This window comes from Prionailurus bengalensis, chromosome C1, assembly GCF_016509475.1.
Source record: "Prionailurus bengalensis isolate Pbe53 chromosome C1, Fcat_Pben_1.1_paternal_pri, whole genome shotgun sequence".
Lineage (NCBI taxonomy): Eukaryota > Metazoa > Chordata > Mammalia > Carnivora > Felidae > Prionailurus > Prionailurus bengalensis.
The window spans coordinates 118,304,227-118,331,393 of NC_057345.1; positions in this window are offsets into that span (position 1 = coordinate 118,304,227).

Below are 27,167 nucleotides of genomic sequence, written 5' to 3' on the forward strand. Positions count from 1 at the left end.
TCAGGGCTATAAAAGGGAAAAACAAAACTCTAAACACTGCTGGATGAAAAGGAGAGGAGGATATTTTCATGATCTGGGAGGAGGGAAGGGCTTCCCAAGCAAGGCACAAACTCCAGGAGCTATAAAAAAAAAGTCTGATGGATTTGACTCCATAAAAATAAAAAGGTCATGCACGTCAAAATATACAATAAACTTGGGGCGCCTGGGTGGCTCAGTCGGTTAAGTGTCCGACTTCGGCTCAGGTCATGATCTCACGGCTCGTGAGTTCGAGCCCCGTGTCGGGCTCTGTGCTGACAGCTCAGAGCCTTGAGCCTGCTTTGGATTCTGTGTCCCCACCCCCTCTCTGCCCCTCCCATGCTCATGCTTTGTCTCTCAATAATAAATAAACATTTTGTAAAAAGTTAAAAAAAAATACACAATAAACAGAGTTAAGAGATATTTGACCGGGAGAAAATATCTAAAATATTTAAAATTACTATCATAACATATAATGAGATTCCGTGAGCCGACAAGTAAGACACATACAGACCCATACAGCCCAGCATAAAATAAACGAATAAATAAATGGGCAGAGGAGAGAAACGGGTATCCACAGAAGAGGAAATACTCGTGGCCAGTGATCAGCTGAATAAATGCTTAGGCTCGCCAGTCACCAATGAGAACCCACTGGGGACACAACTGAAAGGGGGGGGCGACGCCATGTGAGGGTACATGGCTCCCGGCGCCTCATGCGTGGGACGGATGTGGTTTCCGAAGGCAGTGGGAGGGCATCTGGGCAGACTTAGCGACATTCCAAATGCACGCTCCTTGTGAGCCAGAAATCCTGCATTTAGGAACCTCTCCTTGCAGAATGCCAAAGCTGTCCGATGCCATCATGGCCTGTGGAAGTAGGGAGCCACCGGAGTGTCCCATGGCAGGGAGGTGGTGATGGGTGGGGGACTACTCAGCCCAAGCAAAAGACTCTGCTTTGGCATTGAGAAGTGTTCTCAGCTTGTTAAGTGAAAACGAAAGCAGGATGCAGACCCATGGGGGTGGCGGGTCCCCTTTGAGTGTGTCTTTAAGGGTCTTTATGTGTGTTCTCACAGATGTGGACGCACCCCTGCATGGAGAACTGTGAGTACAGCATACAGCTGTCACCAGAAAGTAGCTCTGGGGAGGGGGCCGGCACTTGAGGAGTGACTTTCCATTTTTCTTGTTTGTTTCAATATTGTAGACTTACATATTTTTTTAAGTTTATTTACTTATTTTGAGAGACAGCGTGTGCACACATAAGCAGGGGAGAGGCAGAGGGAGAGAATCCCAAGCGGCCTCTGCACCATCAGTGGGGACCCCAATGCGGGGCTCAATCTCACAAACTGTGAGATCACAATCTGAGCTGAAATCAAGAGTCGGACGCTTAACTGACTGAGCCCCCCAGGCGCCCCTCTTTATTGTAGACTTTGGGCAACTAAATCCATTTTTAGATAGAGAACAAATCACATCATTAAAAAGGGGTGCAGGGGCGCCTGGGTGGCGCAGTCGGTTAAGCGTCCGACTTCAGCCAGGTCACGATCTCGCGGTCCGTGAGTTCGAGCCCCGCGTCGGGCTCTGGGCTGATGGCTTGGAGCCTGGAGCCTGTTTCTGATTCTGTGTCTCCCTCTCTCTCTGCCCCTCCCTCGTTCATGCTCTGTCTCTCTCTGTCCCAAAAATAAATAAATAAATAAATAAAAAAGTTGGAAAAAAAAAAGGGGTGCAGCTGAGGGGGGTCCGAGATGGGGAGGCCGAGGACCGCGGCCAGCTGGAGCCCTCGGGAGACTCCGGGCCCAGCAGCAGAAGCCAGGGAGGGCCACCGGGGCCGGTCCTCCGGCAGGCCTCTCCCAGAACGCTGGGTGACACATTCCGTCTCTCCCGCTCTTCTGTTGTGTAGAGAGATGACATCCAGAGTCTGATAGGAGGCACAGAGCCAGGCTGACCCCACCAGCAAAGCAGTGACTCCTCTCCAGGCCCAATCAGGAGCTGGGGCGTCCCCGTGTCAGTGACGTGGCAGAACCTCTGCTTCAGCTCAGCGTTCACGGGGCGAGGCGAGCAGTTCCTGTGCGAGCTCCTCCTTTCCCCCAGTGACTTCAGGCTCTTCTTTCTTCGAGGTCAGGCCCCCTTCTTCTGACGGAAGCCTCCCCACACCTGACCCCTATGCATATGACCCACAGAGATGGGTACGAGACCTCAGGACAGATGTCCAGCCAACAGGTGGAGATGTATGTCTGCAGTTGAGGGGAGAAACCCAGCTGCAGGCAGACCTCCCCATGGGACGTAGAGCCGTGAGCTGGCGAAGGCACGGGGGTGGGTGTGGAGCAGCACAGCGGGCCCGGGGCCGGAGCTCCGGGCTCCTACACATAAGGGACTGCAAGAGTACTAACAGCAATCATCACAGGCCACTGCCACGCTGAGCCCGTGGCGGCAGGACTCCGGGAGCTCTCCAGACCCCGGGCGACCAGATAGCACCCAGGCCTGCCTGGCTCAAAGACTGCCACCTCCCCGCTGGTCACTCTACCCAGTGTTTCTCTGCCAGACCTCATAGCTGATCCTTGTACGACTGCCCTCTGCCGTGACAGCAAACGCAGTGACTTAAGATAGCTAAGCTGTTTTGTCTTTATTTCTGCCCCTGACCTTGGTCCTTGAGCTCATGGAGCCGGCCAGCTGGAAGTGTGAAAGGTTGGAAGGACCGGGGAACAACTGTGGGAAGTCAGAGGCCGAGGAGGCCCAGCTGGGGACCACGGCAGACACGCTTGGTGGTCCACGCCTGCACGGGGTGCTGAGTTGGGCATGGAGCCCGGGGTGGCTGTGCCCACTCATCCAGCCGAGGAGGAGGCCCTGGAACAGGGAAAGCGGGTGTGAGCCCCTGAGCTGCAGACGCATCATTTGCAACCAGAAGTTTCTGTTCCTCTGGGTCAGTTCCATTTTACCCCACTAGGTGGGCTCCACTAGATGGGCACCACGGCTCTCCCGTTAGTGGCGGAGGGATCAAGGGCACAGACCGCCAGGAAGGGGAGAGCCAGGCTTTGGGGCAGGTCTGTCTGATGTCGTGTCTCCACCGGACGACCACCAGGCAGTTTGAAGCAACAAAACATTTTGGCACCTTTGCACTCTGGGTCCATCTTACAATCTTTGTCAGGCCAGGTGGCTGCTGTGACTTTGTTGTGACTTTTCCAGGCACGCACATCAAAACATGCAGATGGTTCAGGAGAAAATCCTGGAGCCGGTAGTGGAGAAGTCTTAAGGACGGGTGCTGGGGCGCCTGGTTGAGCCCCAACTTCGGTTGAGCGTCCGACTTCGGCTCGAGTCATGATCTCACGGTCCATGAGTTCGAGCCCCGCGTCGGGCTCTGGGCTGATGGCTCAGAGCCTGGAGCCCGTTTCCGATTCTGTCTCCCTCTCTCTCTGCCCCTCCCCCGTTCATGCTCTGTCTCTCTCTGTCTCAAAAATAAATAAACGTTAAAAAAAAATTAAAAAAAAACACGAACGGGTGCTGAACTGCCCTGCTTTAGATGGTGCGGAGGACAAGACCAGACAGAAAACCCCAATGTCAACAGCTCTGGAGCCCTAAGAGACCCTGAAGAGTTGGATTCCAAACGTCAAGCAGTTCCGGGGCTCCCCGTCGGAGAGCGTCCCCATTTATACCTCACGGAGGGCTGTGCGCGCTGACAGCTCCCCCAGTCCTCCTGTGTGACAGGAGACCCAGGAAGCCACGTGGCCAATGTGCAAACGTGCCCCCCCCCAGGTGTTCTTGGTTCCCGAACGAGGTGGGGGAAAGATGCCCTCTCGTCCACCTGGGTGCCCACAGGCGCAAAGCGGGAGAGTCAGATGGCGGGTCTGAAAGTCTGTAGGGCTGACGACTGGCACTATTTGACTCTGAGCCAAAGCAGAGAGGAGGTTGGAGCCTGGGAGCCCGGATGCTGCACCTCTGCTGAGCTGGTACCCACAGCCCTCCACGGCCGGGGTTCACAGCTCTGCTCCTGGGACCCCGCCCAGAGCCCAGCGCGCCGCAGGCATTCAATCGGTGTTTGCTGCCTGAATGAAAACTGCACCTGCTTTGGGGTCTGGACAACACAGGTTTGAATCATGCATCTGGACTTCTCTGAGCCTCACCGAAGGTCTGAGTTTTCTCATCTGTTAAAGGGGGACAAGACGTCTCCATAACAGTTACTGGGAACACGAATGAGATGGACATACGGCCAGGGACTGACTGATGGGAATGGCTGGGAATACTTCTGAGGAGTAACACTGGGTTTTCGTGATTTTTTTTTTTTTTTTTTTGTGCACTGGCCTCAGGTAGAGCCCAAATCCCAGCTCTTGATCACAAGATCGGGGGAAAGCATGAATGGCTCAGTGTAGACCCATCCTCAGAGCAAGGACAAGTGCCACCGCTGTCCTGCAGCTGGACACAGGGGCTTCTCCCTCGCCCTGGGCATGATGGAATCTGCACTGTTCTCGTCCCCAGGGACCAGCACCAGCAGGTGTGTCTGTAGCACGCAACAGGGGCTCCTCCAGGGAGCGGTCATTGCATGAAAGAATGAAACTGACTGGGGGTACCCGGTATGAACAAATACCACACAAGACGATGGTGGTGAACCATGAGCACTAGTTAGAATACAGACTGGGTATTGCTGACAAACGCAGGTTTGTGGGAAAGATGTCAAAGTAACAAGATCCGTGTTGACTGCTCCTTGCGTGATGGGCTGATTATAAGCATGTTATGATCATAAGCGCTGTTATGCATCCCCATGGTGTCAGGGCCCCAGGCGATGCTGATCCTAAGAAACAGCTTTCATCTTGAGGTCTAAAGCGGCTGCTCGAGCTCCTGCCATCACACCCACATTCCTGCCAGCAGAGAGTAGGAAGGGGAAGGGGAAGGAACTCATTTTTCCTTTAAGGGCATGGCCCAGAAGTTGCTCCTCTCACATCTGACCGGCCAGAACTTAGTCCCAGGGCCACACCTCGCTGCAGAACAAGCTGCGGAGGTGGTCTTTAGCTGGGAGGTCATTGCTGAGCTTAAACCTGGAGGGTCATTCACTAAAACAAGAAGAGGAGACGGATGTTGGGGAAACTTTGTTGGCTCTGCCCCACCTCATTTTGAAAAGATAGAACGGCCTGTTCATCGGTCATGTGTGGTGGGGCAGGGGGCTTGGAGTGTGAATCTGGCTCAGGACGGTCTTAGGGGAGGCAGAGGTGGATGCTGCTGAGGGGTTCAGAGGAATGTGTGGGACCTCTTAGGGGTAGAGTAGACAGCCCGAGAGCCTCCGAGAAGCACAAAGAGTTGGACAAAGAGGCGGTGACAGCCAGCCTGCGGTCTGCCCCGCGTGGTCGTGTTCTAGCCCACGTACGCACACAGAGGGCATGGACAGGGGGCCAGGGACAGCCGATGTGCGTCAGGTAAGCACCACCATGGGAGCCGCACAGGTGCTTGCCAGCAGGTCTAAGTGAACCACCAGCGTGTACAAAATGACACGTTTTCCCGTTTTCCCCGAAATATCAGAGCTCAGGCCAGGCTGATCTGACTCTTTGAGATAACGCTTGGCAGGCTCTGGGCAGTGGCCATGAGTTCTGGCTCACCAGCTCCCTACTACTTCCTGCCAGGCCCGCTTCCCTCATTCACTCGCCCTGCCTGTCCGTGTAGAAACAGAGGGGGTGACATCCACGCCACTGAGAGCCCCCACACGGTGTCACCGGAGGCCTAGCTGGGTACACGCATCCCTGGAGGAGAAACGTTCGGCTCATAGTGGCCGTGGCTCATTCCTACGTACGCTGTGCCAGACCCTGTCCCAGGATGAAGGTCAGCAACTAGGGCAGAGAACCCTTAGACAGAGACAGAAACTTCTCTCTCCTGGGAAGAAGTCCAGAGGGAGACAGCCCACGGCCGGCTCTTCAAAGTCATGGAGAACCCGAACCCTACCATCCTCTGGACGAGCCCAGGTCTTTGTGGTCCACGATGGGCCCTGGGGCCCCAGGAACGCTCTCCCACATGCCGAGCACGCAGCATGAAGACAAAGAAGTGGGTAAATTGTGTGCTTCCTGTCTTCTAAGGAAATTTCCGGAAACTCCACACGGCACTTACGCTGGGTGGCCCCGTGTCCGGCCGAATACCAGGTTTGTGTTACCCAGAAAGGCGGGAGAACGGGTGGGCTTCCAGAAGCCTCTGCCACGGGATCTTACGCACTTAGTTCATCTATGCCTCGTGTGGCATGAATATTGGCTCAGTGGGGAAACCGTAGCGCACAGAGGTTCCACGTACGTGTGCCAAGCCTCAGCCTGTGAGTGGCCAAGCATCCAGTTCCCACTTGGAGCCCGCACGTCACGCTGCTTCGTGCCTCTGTGCTTGGCTGTCCCAGCTCTCTTAACACGGAACTGATCTCAGAGAGGGCCAGATGCCCAGTCACTGTCTACCTTCAAATTTCTTGCCACTGGATGGCATTTCTCCTTCCCCTTCCCCTTCCTCCTCCTCCTCTTCCTCCTCCTCTTCTTCTTCTTCTTCTTCTTCAGGGCTGGGGGTGGGGTGTGATTTGGCCCACCTACGGTGGCAAAGTCCAGTGATGGGACACCGAGGTTCACCCTGCGAGCCCAGGCCTGTGAGGACAGTGTCTCTGGAGGGCAGGAGGAGAGTGGGGTGACGATGGGGTCCCCCTTAGGGGTGGCAGGACTGCTCCCAAAGCGGAGGACCCCCCAAAACAAAACGGTCTGATCTCATCCAGCAACCGGTTACTTATTACCTCCATTGTTTTCAACATCACCCTTGGCCAGCGCTCAAGAGTGGCTTTATTTTGCAAGCTGCTTTGTGTGTGGAGACACATCCGGGGTTGATAATGCTGCAGACCAGGATGTTTTGGTTCTTCCTTCTTTAAAGGGAAGATCTTGCTGCCACCCGGCTCTGCCTCGCTCTCCAGATCGGAAACTATGTGACCCTCATGATGGGGTTTCAGTTGGACACCTCGGGCCAGATTTCCAAGCTGAAAGGAACATAGAGCTGCACCAGGGCCAAACACATACTCTGGACAGCTGGGTATGATGTTTTGTCCCATCCCTTGAAAACAAAGCTGAAACCGAGCAAAGAATCGCTTTCAAATCAAGTATTTGTTGGCACATGCGTCCCGTTGGTTAGAAAACATGTTTTTTGTTTTAAAATTAGATTTCCCTGGAAAGAACAATGGCAAAATCAAAGGGGACAAGTGTTTGGTGGGGCAGAAAAGAACAAACTCCTTTGCCCCAAACCCCTCGAGGTCGGGGAGCGCCAAGCTGCTCGCGGCGCCTGGCTTCCTGGCTTGAGTCAGAGGACTGGGCTCGCGGCTTGTCGAGAGAGGCGAAGTTGCCACCTGGGTCCCCGGGAGGCCACCGTGCAAAGCATCCAGACAGACATCTCGCAGCGCTGGCCAGCCTGTGCTCCGGCCCAGCTGTCACACTACCTGAGGGCGCCCCGGGGGCTTGGCATCACTGGGATGACCCTGCCTGTGATGCGCCGCCCCACACCCCACGCGCGCGGGGCTCTTGCTGCCCCAGTGCTGCCCTGCTGGGGGCCGGCACCTCCATGCAGCCCCAGGCTCTGGCCACAGCTGGGGAGACCAGACTTGGAACCTTGACCCAGGGCGGCTGTCAGTAGCCTGGCTTGAGAGACTGGCCCAGAGCCCAGTGTCTGTCCCGCCAAACAGATGCTCTCACTTGGGGCTTTTGGATGCGAAACACACAGAGAAGGATCCAGACAGCAGGGAGAGACGCGCGGAGAGCAGGCAGTGTGTGGAGGCCGTGAAGCAGAGGCCACCAAGCAGCACAAGCCATCGGAGGGACAGCAGCGAGCCTGAGGACAGGGAGTGGAGGGGGTGCAGACGACAGGTGAGAAGGAGGAGCAAGAAATGAGGCACAGCCGCTGAGGCCAGGGTCCAGGGACATCCAGAACCACGGCCGGGCCTCCAAGCTGCTGCCAGGCGGCCAGAGATGGCACTCTACAGAGAACAGCTACACCCTGGGATACGCTGGACCCCGCATGCACTGTGATACCTGCTCAGGTGTAACATTCATATACATTTCAGGGGACGTTTTCCGGACTTGGGAGCAGCAGGCATGTACACAAAGGATAGCTCTTTTTTTTTTTTTTTCCCAGAGTTGTAGTCAATTCCCCACCTCTTCCAGGAAGCCCTCCCTGACTACCTCTTCACCCATAGTCCTCAGCCCACAGAACTTGTCCCTGAGGTTCCTAGAGTCCTGTTAGAGCCTAGCCCCTCCATGTTCCATCTCCCACCGTGGCCACAAGCTATCCAAAGACAGGGACTGCTCTGGGTATCCCTAAATCCCTGTGGCACTGAGCTTGAGGCCTGGAGTGTGGCTGAGGATGCCAGGATGTACTGGCAGGTGGCCTGGAGGCTTCGCCTGCATACCCCATGATGGAGTCGTATCTGCAGGCAGCCCCACCTGTGCCCCCAGACAGGGAACACCAGCCCTAGTGGCCTCCTAGGACAGAGACCTTTGCCCTTGGCAGAACCAGCGGAGTGGCATCGGCCCTGGCCTTAGGACAGGAGACAGGTGGCCGAGCCCAGCTGGTGAGTCTGTTGGCATTTCAGAGAGAGCCAGATGCACAGGCCAGGGCTCAAGGCTGGACCCGCTTGGAAAGGTGGGGAGCTTTTCTCACTTGGTTGGTGTTATCTACCCCTTGGCCATTAGCTAGAACAGTCTTAAAAAAAAAAAAAAAAAAGGCCCTGGGGCTTGCTTTCCTCAGGCAAAGGGGAGGTGGAGAGAAGCCACAAGCCCCCAGCCCAGCCCCAGCCCTCTCTGCCCACCCTGCTTTGTTCCACATTCCGGTGCACCTGTCCACCTCCCTTGGAGACTGTGAGCTCCAGGAGGCCAGCAAGGCTGAGTCCCGTATCTCTGCGTCCCCAGCAGCCCGGCATGGAGAAGATGAGGTTTCTTGGGCAGAAGACAGAGATGGGACATCAAGGGGAGCAGGCTGATCTTCGGGGACCTGGACGGGGGCAGAATGAAGTGTGGAGGGCTGGGCCGGAGAAGGAGCCTGCAGACACTGGTGGAGGGGCTTGGTGGGCACCTCAGGAGGGGCCAACTCCAGGGTGGGCGGGAGACTTGCCTTGCCTGCAAAATAGAAGCCATCGCTCTGTCTCAAGTAAGGAGGAGCGGTGAGGGCTGGCCCCAGGCGCCACAAAGGAAGTCACTGGAACTAACAGCCAGGGACAGGACAGATCAGAAACGCAGGCTTTGCTATTTTTTAATAGTCACATGTATGGTCCGTAGTAGATGCTCAAAAATTTGTAGTTACTAATTCTCTCAGCAAGCCCATTTGGGGAGGGTTCCTATTCCCCCTTTCAAATGAGGAAACTGAGGCCCAGAGGGAGCACTAATCTTGCCGAAGCTTAGACACGGGTAAGTGTGTAGGCAGAGATTTGGATCGGGCATCTCAGGTTCCCAAGGGTAGGCTCTTTCCACTCAGCCCTCAGCCCCGTTCTGGAAATGGCCTCAGGTAGGACACAGAGGTGGGGCTAGTGGGCACCTGGGGCCAAGAACCCCCCTCACCTGGCTCAGGAGGAGCCAGTGGCCCTGCGGACTAATCCGCTCAAGCACCATCTGGCCAAAGGGACTCGCCAGTTCCCCCGATACATCCCCTCCAAGTCAGGCCCTCAGGCTCCGCGTCCTTTAAAATTTTTGTCTTCTTAATTTGGGGGAAAGGAATAAAAACTGGAAATGAAAAGTGATTGCAAAGCCCCAGCGGCAGGTGTGGGGGTCACTTGGAAGCCCTGCAGCCATAAGGAGCTGGCCCTGGCATGTCTCGTCCCTAGGCCCATCTGCATATCCTTAATCATGATTCCAGCCACAACTGTCCGTATGCACGGCTTTCGGGGCAGGACTTTCAGGGCAGGAAAGACGGAGTGAGAAAGCTCAGCTGTCAAAGACCACAGCGCCACCAGTGACTTTGAGACATAAAGCTTTCTGAATTCTGGGGTTCTGGCCGTTCGGATTCCTGGGAACCCAGTGTCACTACCCGTCATTGACAGGAGATCTGGGGGTACCCGAGTGAGTGAGTGCCCACTCTAGAGAGCAGATAAGGTGCCGTCAGGTTCTATGCGGGAGAGAAAGATAGGGAGAGTGACCAGGATGCAGCAGGCTGCAGGCCAAGGCCCCAGGCATCCACGAGGTGGGAGGTGGCAGGACCAGAGCCAGGGAGTGACCGGGTTGGAGAGCAGGATCCTGTCACGGTGCTGTGGCTTAGCCACACTTCACACCAAGCCTCCCACTGCCTGGTGAGGACCTTGGGTTGGCGACAGCATGGTGACTGGCCGGCACCCCACCCCACGTGCCCTGCCTACACACACATCCAGATTCTGATTGCCCGGGGCACCCGTACATCCCAGGACTGAAAGTCTACTCTTGGCGATGGTGTGAGTTAGGGTAGGCTGAACTGCTGTAACACATAGACCCCGGAAAGTTACAGCTTAAACCCAAGAGAAATGTATCACTCTCCCATCAAACGGTCAAGGATGGAGGTTCTAGGCTGGTGGGGGCTTGGCTCCACGGGGTCCTTCAGGGATCCTGGCTGACTGCAGCTTTGTGATCCTCAACTGGGTACCCAAAGGCCACCCTGGGCATCCACCCTGGTCAGTGGGAGGAAGGAAGAGCATGGAGGGGTGTGCCCAGGGAGTGTCCAGGGGCCGAGACCGGAACTGGTGCGGCTCATGTCTGTTTGCCTTCCTTTGCCTAGAACTTGGGCACATGGCCACATCCAACTGCAAGGGGGCTGGGATACGGAGCCTGGTAGGTAGCCTTGTGATGAAGGGGAGGGCAGGTGCATACAGGGGAGGGGTACAGAGACGTAGGGTCTATTCCCCTGTCCCTGCGGTGGGGGGCCAGGGTGGGGGAGTGAGGTAGGGGAAGCCCCAGGCCTCTACCAAATACATTGCCATGGGGAAAATAGGCAGGGCTCCAGCCTCTCTGCCCCATGCCCCTCCCCTGCCACGTCAGCAAGCCTGGCCAGCCCCATGCCCCTCCCCTGCCAGGTCAGCTCTTCCATTAGCTGCATGGCACCCCCGCTTCCCACCAGCCCCGGAAGCACAGAAATGTTGTTCTGATCTTTCTTAAATGGGCACGGGTCTGATTTCATTTGGCTCAAAGATTTCATCCACACGGAGCACCTGCTGTGTCCCGAAACCTGGGCCAGCCCTGTGGGGTGGTCACAGGGGGTGCTGTGGGGAAAGCACAAAGGATCACAGTGGATAAATGTCCAACTCCAAGCTCCATGCTGGGTGGGGCTCAGGGAGTCTGGGGCAGAGAGAAGATTCCAGAAATACGAGCCTAGCAGCAAGGAGGATGCTGGGATCACAGAGGTCCAAAAGGAGAGGTCAGGGGCCCAGGTGAGAGGTCACCTAGGGGGCCTGGGGGGCAGGGTGCTGTGGAGGGATGGAGAGTCGACACTCCTATCTAAAGGGACCACCTGCCACTTAGCAACAGCTGCTTGGCACCTGGCAGGAATTGGCACCCAGTGTGGCCCAGTCTTCTGATTTGTCTAGAGAAGCCAGAAATGCAGGGTGTGTGTGTGCATGTATGTGAGCGAGTGTGTGTGTGCAGAGAAACAGAGAGAGGGGGAGAGAGAGGTTGAGTCCTTAGACACCGACCGAAGGCTCAGGAAGCTTGGCTGCAGGCAAGATTGAGTCCTGGGGCCACCCTGGCACCCTTTGCAATAGAGATACACCCAGGGACCAAGTGACAGGATTCAGAAGGCTCTGACCCCGGTGACTGGAAGATTCGGGAGCCTGACTGGTGACCGAGAGGCCTAGTCACCGTACTGAATGGGCCAGCTTCTCTGTTCCAGATGTCTGTCGTCATTCTTCACTAACTCGCACAAGAAGCCGCTGGGGTGGCTGTGGTGACACCCCTTCCCACAGCCGAAAAGGCTGCGCTCAGAGACGTGTGGTCACTGTGTAAGGTCACACAGCTCACAAGCAGCCCTGCGAGGCTGTGCTGAGCCTTAAGGGTGATGGGGACCAGACCCCCTCTTCAGGGAGGGAAATGGAGCTCAGAGCAAGACAGTGATTTGCCTCAAGTTGCCCAAGAGAGAGGCGGCGGTGGGGACCAGGCTCCAGGCTGTCTACGTTCATTTCCTTTCACTGGGTGCTCTTGCCGGCTCAGCCCCCGGGGCTCCTTGCACAACCGTGACTGCGGTTGGAAGCTTGACCCTCCCCCCCCCCCCCCCCGCAGGGCCTCATCTCCCACCCCACCCCACCCCCCACTGCCCGGTACAGCGAGACTTTCATGAAGCACATAATCACCTGCTAACTTATCTTCTTGCTAAACCTGAACTTTGGTCCACCCAGTTTCCGTAGCCGGGCCCACCTGCATTGCACTTCTGGCAGGATGTGAAGGACACCACGGGAATCTCCCTGAGCTCAGGGCTTCTGCAGATGATTAATGACACATGCAGCCTAAATTTAGGACAGTGCACATCTGCCCAGCGTGGCCTGGGGAAGATCTCTGTCTTGAGGCAGAGAGCTAGCCTCGCTGGCCTCAGGTAACCCTTCCCGATGGAGACCATCGTGACTGGGAAGGCTCGGAGTCACTGCTCTGCCACCCCAGAAAGGGACCGACCTTGAAGTCCCTGCCGGGGTGGAAGGGCATCCGGGTCCCAACTTGTGGAGAAGGTCCTCTGCAGTTTAGGCGTCTCTAACCTCTTCCTCCAGCCCCCTTTCCCTCTCCCCTTCTCCGTTCAAACCTCTCTGGATCAGCTGCCAGGATCCCCCTAACTCACACCCACTGAGGGACAAATCGCTGAGAATGGCTTACAGGCTGCCCTTCCCAGAGTCATTGGCATTGCGAACAATGCTATGGTCATTTTACTCAGAAAGGGTGATGTCTCAGCCATCAGCAGCTGGGGATTTTGGAGATCCCCTGGGACATCGTCAAGCTCTACCCCGGTTTTCTTGTAGTGTCTGCCCTGAAAGCCCCTCCTTCTCAAAATATTATCCTTCTTCAGAAGTCACCCATTTACAAAACAACCTACCCTAAAAACAACTTTGGATGAAGTTCAACTGTCTTGCTTTCATTAGTGGGGCAGGGGGCATGTCCTAACCATGATTAATAGGGCTTCTGATCAGCAGAACTCTGGGTAAAAGGGACGCCCCGTAGTTCGTGGGGCGCAGTTAGCTACCCCTTGAGTCTGACATTTTGTTTCAGGAGTGCATTGTTGACGAGTCCCAGGTCGGACCATAAGAGCTCTTTGAATTCCAAAGCATCAGCTCAACAATACTTGGCTCCTTCACTCCCTCACTCACATAACCCAGTACTTACTAAATGCCTATCGTGTATGGCCGTATGCCAATTAGGTTTGGGGTACAGTTAGTATGACACAGACCCAGAGTGACAGTGGCTCAAACAAGACAGAGGATTACCTCTCTGTCATTGTTAATTGTATGTGTCGACTTGACTGGGCTAAGGGATGCCCAGAGAGCTGGTAAAACATTAGTTCTGGGTAACTAGTTCTGGGTAATTAGTTCTGGGTAAAACATTAGCGTCTGGGAGGGTGTTTCCAGAAGGGGTTAGTATTGGATTCAGTAGACTGAGTAAAGAAGATTGCCCTCACCAATGTGAGCAGGCATCATCCAATCCACTGAGGGCCAGGATAGAACAGGCGGGCAGTTCACAAGATCCTCCTTGTGAACTGGGACACCCATCTTCTCCTGTCCTTGGACACGGACGTTTGGGCTTGGACAGGATCTGCACCACCAACGACCTTGATCTCCAGCTTGCGGCCAGCCGATTGTGGTGCTTCTTGGCCTCCAGAATCACGCGAGCCAATTCCTATAATCAATTTCCTCTTATATTTTTATATTCAATTGGTTTTGTTTCTCCGGAGGACCCGGACACGTACATTCTCCCTTGCCAAAGGCCCACGTGTTACGTTGCTCGGGCCCCTCCACCTTGACGCTGGGCATTTCTGGAGGGACACCATTGTTTGCATGGTCCCAAATGGCAGCCCACCTTACAACTGTATTGTAGAGGGGCGGGGGGAGGAGGTGAAGGAGTAAGGGCACAGCCAGGAGTTGTGCACATCATGGCCACTCACATCCTGTTTGCCAGAACTTGGGCTCAGGGCCACACCCAGCTGCAAGGGAGGCTGGGAAACGTGGTCTTCATTTTGGGTGGACATAGGCCAGCCAAACATCAGGTGGTCTGTCACTTGGAGAAAGAAGGAGAAAATAAATCTCAGGGGACAACTAGTAGGCTCTGACAAAGCTGGGTGATAAAACAGACATGCTCTTGCCCCAAGGGGACTCATAACTTGACGCGCAAATGGATATTAAATGACAAACGATCCCAAGAGTTAACGGTGCCCACTCTGCAGAGGGGTATTAAGGAACGCACAGGGAGCCCTAACAGGGGCTCAGGGCAGGCTTCTCTGAGGAAGGGACATCAGAGCACAGAGCTGAAGGATGACAGGTTAGAGGAAAGAGGGAGAAGCTGGGAAGCAGTAAGGAGAGCCTGCCAGGAATCCCATGGCAGGCAGGGAGGTGGCATTTAGGAGGACTAGCAAGAAGGCCGCTGTGGTTGGATCCCAGTAAGCAGTGGGGACAGGGTGGGGGGTGAGAGGAGTGGTGTGGACAGGCAGGGCCTTATAACTGAGGTGGGGTGTTTGGCGACTTTCTTCCAGGGTGGTGGGAAGCTTCTGGAATGTTTGGTGGAGGGGTGAGCCCCTGCACTGCCATTTCTGGTCATTCTATTCGATCGCCTGGTGTCTCTGAAAACGGGGATCTTGGAACTCAGCAAAGGTTACAGGGGTGCAGGGGGGAGTCCATCCCAGGGGCGGTGGAGAGAGGGAGTGGACAGAGAGGCTTGCCAGGCTCTACTATGCGCCAGGCGTCTTGTGCCAAATTAGAACCACAGACGTTGGATTTGAGAAAATGGACAGAACATTAGCCCAGCTTCTTTGCGGGACAGGCAAAGGAGGCTGAGCCCAGAGAGGGAAAGAGGCCCAGCCAGGTCACCCAGCAGGGTGGTGGCAAAGCTAGAGCCAGAACTGACTCCTTCTGACGTCCTAGGTGGTGCAGGACCGGGGGAGGCTGGTTGGGCTGGGGTCACTGGGTCAAACGGATGTCACCTAGCTCCTGGGAGCTACCTGTCTGAAGCAGCATCAGAAATTTAAACCTGCTAATTAATTTCTCATTCAGCCCTAAGCCATAAAATCAAACCACACACTGAGCTGCCCACTGTGGCCTGACAGCTGGCCTGTCACGATTGGTAGGAGTGGCACCAACAGCAGACCCACGTGGTGTCCGGGCACCCAGCAACTTGAGGCCACCAGCTGGGCTCACTAATGCTGTCAGTCTCCCCCAGCTGCTAAACTGCCTAGGCACCCACATTGGGGTGTTTCCCCAACCTTGGGGTATAGAACAGTCCTGGGCCCAGCAAGGGCTAAGTCTTCTTCACTCAGCAACCAAGTGATGCGACTGGCCCAACACAAGACACAGGAGGGGAAGCAAGGAAGCATGGAGAAGGCCATGCTCTCGAGTTCAGGTTAGCATAAGGACTTAAGACTCAGTGGGGCTCGGGGCGCCTGGGTGGCTCAGTCAGTTGAGTCTCCGACTTCAGCTCAGGTCATGATCACCGTCCGTGAGTTCGAGCCCCGCGTCGGGCTCTGTGCTGACAGCTCAGAGCCTGGAGCCTGTTCCGGATTCTGTGTCTCCCTCTCTCTCTGCACCTACCCTGCTCTCTCTCTCTCTCTCTCCTCTCTCTCTTTCTCTCTCAAAAATAAACATTAAAAGATTAAAAAAAAAAAAGAGAATCAGTGGGGTTCATAGGCATTCATCATCTGAGCCAAAGCTCACATTGCATAGTCAGAGAACTGAGTTCAGAGAAGTAGGAGCTATGCCCAAGGTCACACAGCACAAGGCTGGAGCTCTAACTCCCTTGTCAATCTAATGTTTTTCCTATTCCACCACATTGAGAATGTTCCTTTTCCACCATCATTACTAATCTGAGTCTCTCTTTCACGGATTTGTTCGCCTCATCAACTACCACTTCCTAAGCCCCTGCTGAGTGCCAGACACTGTGCTAGGTACTGGGATACGGGAAGCAGTCGTGTGGAAAGGTCTAGGAGCATGAAGACAGCCATTCACTGAGGTTAGTACAAGGTACATGAGTGCACAGGAAAAGGGAGGGGCAGGGGCAGAGACCATAACTCAGAAGGGATAAGCCATCATGTGGATTGCATTAGATAGGGTCGGAAAACCCCACAGTAACAATAGCATAAACAAGGCACTCTCTCTCTTGTAAAATTCCTTGGCTAGTGTGGTGATTTTGATCTGTAAAGATCTTGGGGGCTCAGCCTCCTTGCACTCACTGAATCACTATCCCTAGAGAAATGTCCTGGTCCTCATAGGCCATGATGGTGACTAGAGCTCCAGCCACCACATCTGCACTCCAGGCAGCAGGACGGAAGGGCAAAGAAGAAGGAGGCCAACATATGTTCACAAAAATGCTTGTTACAAGAATGTTCACTGTTAAGAAGAAGGAAGGGTTGAGATTTTACCCAATAAGAAAGCTATCGAGTGAGCCTGCCACTGTTTTATGAAGGCTGGCAGGAGATGCAAGAACACTGGGTCAGAGACAGAAGACTTTATTACTCCCTGCAGAACAAGCAGCATGAGCATCAGCATATTTGCATTAGCTCCTTTTGTCCCCAGGTCGCAGGGGGACAATGTGGATAAGCACATGCATGTGAGATACATTTCAGGAAGGGAACCCTGAGCTTAGGGAACCCAGGTCTTTTATAACGGGCAGTAAGCCCACACCTGCCCTTTGCTCCGCTGCAGACACTTCACCTTTCAAGACCATCCTCAGTAAATACACTTGAAAAGATAGTCCCAAACAGAGAGCAGTCGGAGCCTCCTTCTCAAGAGGTGGGAAATGCGAACAACCCATGGGGAAATTGTCTGCCAAGACATGGCATTTATTTACGATAGCCCCAAACTGGAAACAGCCCAGGGTCAACCAACAGGGAAATGGATATATTCACAGGGTAGACCACTGCTCGCCAATAAAAAGGAACTATTGATAGTTGCAATAACAAGGATGATCCTCAAAAATATGCTCACCCAAACACATCAGACACAAAAGAGTACATACTGTATGACCCATCTAAATGAAACTCTACAGCAGAAAAAGCTAATAGACAAATATCAGAACAATTGCTGCCTACCAACGGGGAGAGGGTCAAGGGTTGCACTTAACGTTTGTTCATTTCGTTATATGTGAATTGCACATCTCTGTATCATAAACCAATATACACTTAGGTATCTGGAGGGAGGGATACTAGTGTCTGCAATTTACTCTGGACATGAATCAAAAATAGGATTGTTAATGGTTAAATAGAAGGGTGGATGGATCACACAGAATGTACGAGGTGGGTATGTAGGTGTTCACAGAATAACTCCTCCAATTTTTCTGTATGCTTGATCATTTTTATGATACAATGTTGGGAAAAAACATAAGTGGCAGAGGTCACATACCTGCTGTCCTTTTTTTTTTTTTTTAAAGTTTGTTTTTGAGACAGAGAGAGACAGAGCATGAACAGGGGAGGGTCAGAGAGAGAGGGAGACACAGAATCTGAAACAGGCTCCAGGCTCTGAGTGGTCAGCACAGAGCCCGGCGCGGGGCTCGAACTCACGGACCGCGAGATTGAGCCAAAGTCAGACGCTTAACTGACTGAGCCACCCAGGCGCCCCTACCCGCTGTCCTTTAAGAAGCTTCCCAGAAGCTGCCACATGACACGTCTGCTTTTATCCTATTGGCCTGAACTTAGTCACATGGTCATATCCAGCTGCAAGGGAACTTGGGAAGTGTAGTCTTTGTTCCAAGTACCCTTGGATCTGGGTAACACCTCTAATGGTAAGAAAAAAGGAGAGAATGGATATTAGAGGTCAACCAGCAGCCCACACAGTGCCTTTGTGTGAATTAGGAAAAGACAGCCCTTCCTCTAGGCACAAGGGCCCGGTGCCTGTGCAGCTTGGCAAGCAGAGTGTGGACTAGCTTCATCCTCACTTGTCCCGAGGCCAGATGTCCTTGAGCAGGCATGACCTGTGCAGCACACACTTAAGCAGGCAGCATAAAGTCTGGCACCTTTATTAAAAGAAAAGGGAAAAAAAAAAAAAAGGCTGACTACTTAACTAAATGGGTTTAAAATGATCGCGGAAACCCCTTGAGAATAAAAATGGATCTGTTTCTGTGTCGGTTTGATTTCCAACAAGAGAGCTATATTTGAATATCAGGAGGACAGTTTGGTGGTTTTCATGGTCCATGCCTTTGCCTCTGGACCTTTACACATGCGACACGAGCCCACAGACATTTGGAGAAATGATTTATTTTGTTTTATTTTAAATTTTTTAATGTTTATTTTTGAGAGAGAGAGAGCGAGCACATGAGTGGGGGAGAGGCAGAGAGGGAGGGAGACAGAATCGGAAGCAGGCTCCAGACTCTGAGCTGTCAGCACAGAGCCCGATGCGGGGCTCGAACCTACGACCGTGAGATCGTGACCTGAGCCGAAGTTGGATGCTCAACCAACTGAGCCACCCAGGAGCCCTGAGAAATGATTTATTTTTGAAAAGCCACTATTTTGTCCTCCTGAGTTTGTCCAATGGTGAGCTGCTTGTTTTGTGACGAAGCAGTTTTGATGTGGAGGCTGCCACCATGGAAGAAAGAGCTCACCCCAAAGTCTCTCGAAGGGCAAGCAGACACCTCAGATACGTGGCATGTCACCCCGCAAGAAAACGCGCCTTAGCAGAGCAAGGAACCTGCCGCTCTATGTGGGCTTCTGGTAGTTCATCAGAGTGGCAAATCCCAGGTCAGATCCCCGGGGGCCAACAGCATTGCAGGGAATCGATCCTTACGGCAGAGGCTGAAAGAGCCGAGCTTTATATTTTTTGATGTTTCCGGAACATGTTTGGAGGCAAAAGATGAGATTTTCAAAATGGAAACGTTTGATGAGTGTTGCATAATCCCGGGCAGACCCAAAGCGGTGATGTCGTCAAATAGCTCTCCCTATTGTGTGAGTATGATTCATGTCTGGGCTACACATGGAATCAAAGCTGTCTGGGATTTCTGTGGAAGACATGGGGTAACCCTATGCTTGTCTTGCGTGAGGCCAGAGAGGCCAAGGTTACGCTGCCCCTTGCCAACGAGCAGAGCAGGAGGCTCTGAAACATGGAGTGTGTGTATATGGGGTGTAGTGGAATCGAGCAGCGTGTGTAGCCTGAAACCCTCCTTCTTTCCCCCTTTGAGACCCGCTGCCCTAGAGGGAGGGACGGGCACACAGAGCCCTTGGAGAGTTCCCTTCCTCAGGGGAAGGTCCTCTCATTCACCAAACTGCCGAGGTTGGAAACTTGAGCATCATCCTTCACTCCTGTCTTTCTGGGTCAATCCAGCATCCGACACTTCTCCCATGGGATCAGATAGATGAATCAGACCCATCCACTGCCACGGTGATGGCCATGGTCCCCTACCTGGGCTCCCACATTCTATCTCTGTCCCTCTACAATCTGGTCTCCCCACACAATCAGACTAATTGTTGAGAAAACCCAACATCAGGGGTCACTCATCTGCTCAAAACGCTCTGCAGGCTTAATAACTCCGCAGAGCCAACTTTAAACTTTGAACCCTGACCTGTGAGGCCCTTCTCCATCCTGGCTGCTTTTAGAATCACCTGGGAGCCCTACTACTCCTGATGCCCAGGCTGTCCGCCAGACTCAGTGACTCCGGGGTGCAGCCAAGTCTGGAGCCAGCGAGCACCTGCGCCCCCGCCACTCTGCCACTCTGTGCTTCCGTTTTCCCTTTGCTCCCACACACCAGCCTTCCCCACCTCTTTATGCTCTGCCGCAAGGCCATTGCCTCTGCCTGGACAGCTCCCTCACTTCATTCAGGTCTCTGCGCAAACACTACCCCCTCACAGGGGCCAGCCCATCACCTTTTTCATCCTGATCCTTTTCCCAAAAGGTGCTCTCACCACAGAGAGCTGAGCGGCTCCTGTTTTGTTCCAGATCCGGAAGTCTAGCAGGGTGCAGGCACATGGTAGACACTTAAAAATAAATTTTTTTAAACGTTTATTTATTTTTGAGACAGAGGGAGACAGAGCATGAATGGGGGAGGGTCACAGAGAGAGGGAGACACAGAATCTGAAACAGGCTCCAGGCTCTGAGCTGTCAGCACAGAGCCCGACGCGGGGCTCGAACTCACGGACTGCGAGATCACGGCCTGAGCCGAAGTCGGACGCTCAACCGACTGAGCCACCCAGTCACCCCGATGGTAGACACTTAAATTAGGTTTCTTGAGGGCAGGAAGAATGAGTAAGGATTGTCACTCTACCCAGACTAACAGAATTTGCCATGGAGGCAATTTTCCCTAGTAGAAGGGAGCTGTCAAATAAAAAATATATATATTTTTTTATGTTTATTTATTTATTTTGAGAGAGAGAAAGAGAGCAAGCAGGGGAGGGGCAGAGACAGAGAGAGAGAGAGAGAGAGAGAGAGAGAGAATCCCAAGCAGGCTCCACGCTATCAGAGTTGAGTCCCATGCGGGGCTCAAACTCATCAACCGAGAGCTCATGACCTGAGCCAAAACTAAGAGTCAGAGGGTTCTGCTTCCCCGCTTAATGGACTGAGCCACTCAGGCGCCCAGGAGCTGTCTAATTAAATAACAAAGGGCTAGGACCTAAGCCACAGTGGTTAAGTGCTTGGTCAGGACCTTATCTGCTTCCCTGTGTAAAAGTCTTCATCTCGCTGCCTCAGTTTCTTTAGCTGTACAGTGAGAATAATTGGACTTCCTTCTTAGAGTGATTTTGACGAGTAAATGCAGCAATAGAAATGAAACTTTTGGCCCCATTCAAGGCTCAACAGCATAATTACGGGTCAGGAGCTTGTAAACTCCAAGCCGAAGCGCTTAAAGAGTTAACTATTCTGCGATTACCTGATTTAGGTTAACAGTGAACTCTTACTATTACCAACTAGGATGGCGGCCAGAGTGGCTTGGTGCGTGGCCCGAAGGTGCACAGCCACCGGGCTCCAGGGCCTGGCAGACCCCAGCCCTCTACCGCCGCCCCCCACCCCCCCACCCCCCCCCCTGCCACCCCCGCGCGGGTCCGCCTCGGGTCAAAACGACGGGCGCCGGCGACCCTGCCCGAGGGCGGCCGAGGGCAAGACCAGGCCCGCGGGGCGGCTTTGTGCGCGGCCTGATTTCCATTTCCCCAGATAAACACGCGGCGGGGGCCGCGACCTCGCTGCATAGCAAATGCCTCGGCTCCCCGCCCCGCGTGGGGCCCGCGAATGAGCTGATTTACTCCTATTTTGCATATTAATTGATCTAAACGCCACCCGTTCTGGGAACAATTAAAGAGGCCCTCTGGCGCCCGGGGCCGCAGCGGCGGCGAAGTGGCGGGCGCCCCCTCGGGGCCGCGGGGGGCGCGGGGGCCGGGGAGGGGGCGCAGGAGCCGCGGGGCAGCCGACCAGGCGGGGGAGCGGGCGGGGCAGGAGGTCCGTGGCGGGGGGTGGGGGAGCTCGAGACGAGGGGGTTCGGGGGGCGGCGGGATGGGGCGCGGGGGCCGTGGGCCCGCACCGACGCTGCGCTCCGGCAGAGTGGCCTTCGTGAGGGCGCCGGGCAGTTCGAGAAAGCTCCCGTGCGCGCCCTACCCTCCCACCGTGCCCTAAAGACGCCCCGAGGCTGCCCAGGGCCAGGTGGAAGGACCTGCGCCTTCACAGACGTAGGGCCTTTATGCTTACCCCTGCCAATGCGTTATCCTTAAGACCCTCGCTTTTCCAACGGGATTGGCCGACTCAGGGGCTAACAGGTGGAATCTGCCTCCTGCCTGGGTGACTGGCCCATGCCCTTTTTCTTGGATGTGCTGCAGCCCAGGCAGGGGCTCAGCAGCCCCACCATTACTTTTTCCAGACCTTTCCACACCCCTTGGTCTGAGCCATTGAGCTGGGACTTATAGTGCTGACATGCCACCCTGCAGCTCTGCGCCATCAGACGTCTCCAGGCCGGTAGTGGAAGGGAGCTCAGAGGAAGGGCAGCCTCAGAACTCATGTTCCTTAGAACACGTACCTTCCCCAGTGCTGCTCACCCCTCTGCTGGGGTGGAAACCGAGTAGTCTCCCTTGACTCTCTTTCCTGACACGATGGCTCTCACCTCATCCCTACCCACACATTCACAAAACACCCTGACGTCTCTCTAGTCCCACTTCCCCCGCCGTGCACCATCCAGCCGTGCACCATCCGGACAGGTACCTGGAACTTTCTTGTTTGCTGCCACTGTGGGCCTACGGTCTCCTTCCCACATGGATATTAGGGGCAGCCTTTCGAGAGGTAAATCAGACCCAGTTACTGCGCCTCTCCCATCCCCTACCCGCAGTCCTTGGAAGCCTTCCCTTTGCTCTCAGAAATCGACATGCCTTTTCATTCCCGTGTGGGAATCAGCCTCCTTACTGTCCCCCAGCCTCTACAAGCATATTCCAAACCTCTTTTGAGAGAGACTATTTATATAGAGATTCATCTGACAGCTAAAGAGCCAGGGGAACAGTGTCTCAGGCAGAGGAAATATTAAGTGTAGGGCCCTGAGGCAAAGAAGGCCTTGGCCACTTCAGGGATGGCCCAAGGCCTCTATGGCTCCGGGTGCAAGCCAGCACAATGAGATGGGCACTGGCCAGATCTCTCAGGTAAAGAGTTGGGATTTTCAGCAGGAGTGTGGCCTGGTTGGTTTACACGTTCATGAGCATTTGCCCACTTAAGTGAGAAGCTTTGGGTACTTTCTGGGTTCCTCCTCCAATAGTTCCTGCCGTATCTGTCTCTCTCTCTTTCTCACACACACACACGCGCACACACACACACACACACACACACACACACAGCTACACCTCTAATTTGTCCCCAAGTCCTGTGGATTCAAGCCCCAAATTCCTTCTGGGCAAGCCTCTCCTGTCTGTTGCCCCTGCCATGACTTATTACCTGAGGGACCACAACAGCCTAGAAACTGCCCCTGCCACCACCCCCCACCCCCCTGCCCCCAGGCCACCTGCTGCAGCCTCATGCCCTCACCCCCACCCCTGGGGTCCTGGCTCACCAGCCAGTACTCCCCTGCACTTGCTCTGGTCACTGGTACTATCGGAGCCCGTGCGCCCCATCCTCAGAGCAAAGGACAGTGGCTCAGTTGACCGTTCCATGTAGGAATGAGGGCCCAGGGCTTCCAGACACTTAGGCATTTTAGGGGAAGTCTGAAATCCAGATATTTTGGTGAAGTCTCCCAGTTGAAAAATAGTAGATCACAACTAAAAATGTTTTAACACTGGTAGAACCAAACAAATTATGGGTAGCAGGTCTCGTCCAGGCCTTCCCACTGGCAGCTGCTGCTATGGCAGTGTCGGGACTGCTCCCTGTCACCTGGCATTGAGCTAGAGGAGAAGTTTAATAGAGGATTGTTCCCAGATCGCCTGTTTTCTTCCGGTACTTCAAGGATTTCGTGATTTCATTTAAATCTTTGTTTGATTCATGTGGAATTTGTTTTGGTGTAACATGTGAAGTGAAGACCTAAATTTCTTTTACAGATGGGTAGCCAATTGTCTCTGTAATGTGGATAAATTCTGTTTTTAAAATGCCGACTTGATCACATAGTAACTTACTATATATATTAGGTGACTTCCTATAATTACTGACTTACATGTCTATTCATGGACTTGTACCATAGTTTAATTATTTTAGCTGTGGAATAGATTTAAAATACATATAAAAGTGGGGGAGCCTCGGTGGCTCAGCCGGTTGAGCGTCCGACTTCGGCTCAGGTCATGATCTTGAGGTTCGTGAGTTCGAGCCCACGTTGGGCTCTGTGCTGACAGCTTGGAGCCTGGAGCCTGCTTCGGATTCTGCGTCTCCCTCTCTCCCTTCCCCTCCCCCTTTCATGCTCTTCTCTCTCTGTCTCAAAAATAAACAGTAAAAAGTTTTTTTTTTAATAAAAAAATACATATAAATGTCTGGTAGGGTTATCTCTGCTGTTTACATTTCTTTTTCAGATTTTTCCTGGATAATCACGCTTGTATATTTTTCCATATCAACTAAAAAAAATTTTTTTTTTCAACGTTTATTTACTTTGGGGACAGAGAGAGACAGAGCATGAACGGGGGAGGGGCAGAGAGAGAGGGAGACACAGAATCGGAAACAGGCTCCAGGCTCTGAGCCATCAGCCCAGAGCCTGACGCGGGGCTCGAACTCACGGACCGCGAGATCGTGACCTGGCTGAAGTCGGATGCTCAACCGACTGCGCCACCCAGGCGCCCCTAAAAAAATTTTTTTTAATGTTTGTTTATTTTTGAGAGAGACAGAGAGACTATGAGTGGGGGAGGGGCAGAGAGAGGGAGACACAGAATCCGAAGCAGGCTCCAGGCTCTGAGCTGTCAGCACACAGCCTGACATGGGACTTGAACCCACAAATCACGAGATCATGACCTGAGCCAAAGTCCAATGCTGAGCCAACGGAGCCATCCAGGCGCCCCTCAACTTTAGAATCAACTTGTCTAGTTCCATGAGAAACCCTGTTGGTGTTTTTGTTGTGATTGCGTTGATGTGTCAATTACCTTATGGAGAACCGACATCCTTATAATGTTGAATCTTTTTATCCAAGAATGTGGTATAAATTCACATTTGTGCCCTTCGGGAGCATTCAAAAAGCGTCCTTCATGTAGATTTTGCACGTTTTTAAAAAAGCTCTCATTTCTAGGCTGCTTTTGCAAATTGAGTCTGTTAATCTGCTTTAGGACGGGTTGTTGTCTTTCTATTTGAAAGCTATTGATAAGAGAATATGAATTTACTCAATTGCTACTTTGCTCACATTATTTTCTCATTGTTGATATTTTGTCAGTTGATTCTTATGGGTTTTCCAGGCAAATGGTCAAATCACCTCTCCAATTTCATACCTCTTTCCTGTTGTATTCACTGGTCTCCAGAAGGGTGGTAACCATATGGCAGTATTTCTAATTATCTCCCCTTGGCTTCAGGTTAAAATATAAAAGTGTCAACTTATTATCCATCGAGTCTAACTTCTTAAAAGCTTTTTTAAAAATTAGAATAAATATTGAATTTTATGAAAGAAATTTTTAGATCATCACATAATGATGATCAAGAACCAGAATGACACTAGACTTGTTATCTTCAACCCAGAACACCACATGCCAATAGAGAACTTCAGAATTCTGGGAGAAGATTATTTCCAACCCAGATTTATGCATCCAGCCAAACTGTCAATCAATTATCCAAAAACTGAACTTCCATATGCAGTTTCCAAGGAAGCTATTGGCAAACGTATTACAACAAAATGACACGAGAAAACCAAGAAAGAAGATGGCTTAAGAGCTAAGAAACAAGGAACCAAACAGGAGGTGAAGGGAATTTCCAGGATAATGATGACATGTCAGGACTACTACACTGCCAGAAGAGCTACTGGTCCAGGTAGGAACAGGAGGACAGAGAGCTTCAATAGAAAAGTAGAATTGATAGGTTACCAAATGTGTTTGCATGTATTGCTAGAAATTTAGACATGTTTGTGGGAAGAATTAGTGATGTTACTAATTTAATGATGTTAGTGATGTTATGAATGAAAACTGAGGTAATTACTAACTCCAGAGAAAACAAAAAACCTGTAGAAGGCAGCAACTTAACCATTATATAGTATGTTGTTTAGCTGTGATAACATATATGTAGATATGACTGTAAAAACTGAGTATTGGCTTAGCAACTGTGATAGAACTATCTAGAAAGGAAAAATGGAGTGTGTATGTGTGTGTGTATGTAATGTCTGTTGGAGCATAGGCAGTCTTCCACAGGAGGAAGCCAAGAAGTAATATCTTTAAAAATAAAGGTCAGGGTGCCTGGGGGGCTCAGTTGGTCAAGCATCTGACTCTTGATTTCAGCTCAGGTCACGATCTCACGGTTCATGGGTTCAAGCCCCGCATTGGGCTCTGTGCCGCCAGTGAAGAGCCTGCTTGGGATTCTCCCTCTCCCTCTGTTCCTCCCCCGTGTGCACTCTCTCTCAAAAAATAAATAAACTTTAATAAAAGGGTCAGGAATGATATTTAGAAATATGAAAGTAAATGTCAGAAGGAATACCTAAAATGCTGAAAGTAGTTGCCTCAGAGGAGGGGGCTAGGTAGTGAGTGAAGGGGCAGGACTGCTGCTTCTGATTATCAGCTGCATGGTACCATTTGACTTTTAAAATTTTCTGTGTAAATATTTTGATAAAAATAGGAATTTAACTTTTTTTTTTTTTCAACGTTTATTTATTTTTGGGACAGAGAGAGACAGAGCATGAACGGGGGAGGGGCAGAGAGAGAGGGAGACACAGAATCGGAAACAGGCTCCAGGCTCCGAGCCGTCAGCCCAGAGCCTGACGCGGGGCTTGAACTCCCGGACCGCGAGATCGTGACCCGAGCTGAAGTCGGACGCTTAACTGACTGCGCCAGCCAGGCGCCCCGGAATTTAACTTTTAAACGTTCATGTGTGTATTACGGGCACCTTTGGTACCACCTATGCTCTCAGTAAAATAAGCTGTCCAAAATTTGGGCAGGCCAAGATGCCAGTCCCAGCTCTGCAGATTGCTAGCTGTGTGACCCTGGGCGAATAGCTCAGTCTCTCTGAGCCTCCATTTTTTTTCTTCTAGAAAGTTGAGATCATTTAGTACCTATATCATACAGTTACTGAGAGGATAAAATGAGACCATTTCTGGGCATATAGAATCATCCAATAAAAAGTGCCTGCTTTTGTGGTTATTGTTTAAGTTTTATGTCCTCAATTCTTAAATGATTAACAGTGGGCAGCTTGCATAACTTCTCCGAGCCTCATCTTCAAAATGGGAATAAAATACAAGCCTCTGAAGAGGTAAATAGGATAATGAGGGTAGACGACCTGGCACCTTATCTCTCTAAGCCTCAGATTTACCCTTTTTAAAAAAAAATTTTAATTATGTTTATTAATTTTGAGACAGAGACAGTACGAGTGGGTGAGGGACAGAGAGCGAAGGAAACAGAATCCCAAGCAGGTTCCAGGCTCTGAGCTATCAGTCCAGAGCAGGATACGGGGCTCAAACCCAGGAGTGTGAGATCATGACCTGAGCCGAAGTTGGACACTC